The sequence below is a fragment of the Antrostomus carolinensis genome, unplaced genomic scaffold, assembly GCF_000700745.2.
Source record: "Antrostomus carolinensis isolate BGI_N321 unplaced genomic scaffold, ASM70074v2 scaffold4407, whole genome shotgun sequence".
Classification (NCBI taxonomy): domain Eukaryota; kingdom Metazoa; phylum Chordata; class Aves; order Caprimulgiformes; family Caprimulgidae; genus Antrostomus; species Antrostomus carolinensis.
Window position 1 is genome coordinate 123 of NW_010329329.1, and position 421 is coordinate 543.

A 421-nucleotide genomic window follows, 5' to 3' on the forward strand; every position below is an offset into this window, starting at 1 on the left:
TAACAGTTCCCTGCTTTGGGGCTAGTTAAGAACCCAGGTTTAAGGCTTGCATTTAAACAGGAATATTTTTTTTAGAGGGTGAGGCTGAAGATCAGGCCAACAGGCAGAAGTAATTTGGCTACAAATCCTGCAGAGGCAGCAACTGAGAAGGAACTTTCTGCAAGATTTTTGCACTGCTGACCACACTTAGATGCTTGTTCTTTCCATACAATAATTAAGTAGTTGTACTGATGATAAAAAAATGTAATTTACTTAGATAATTGTCTGCTTAAAGGTAAATCTCCTTTCCTATCAATATGAGGTGGTTCTTTGGTTCAAGAAAATGTGGTATCTGTCAGATTTTCCCTAAAGGAAATGCAGATTTAAACTCAGGGCCAAGCCAAGGAAGTAGCTGTGGCATCATGCTTTTTCCTTAATCATC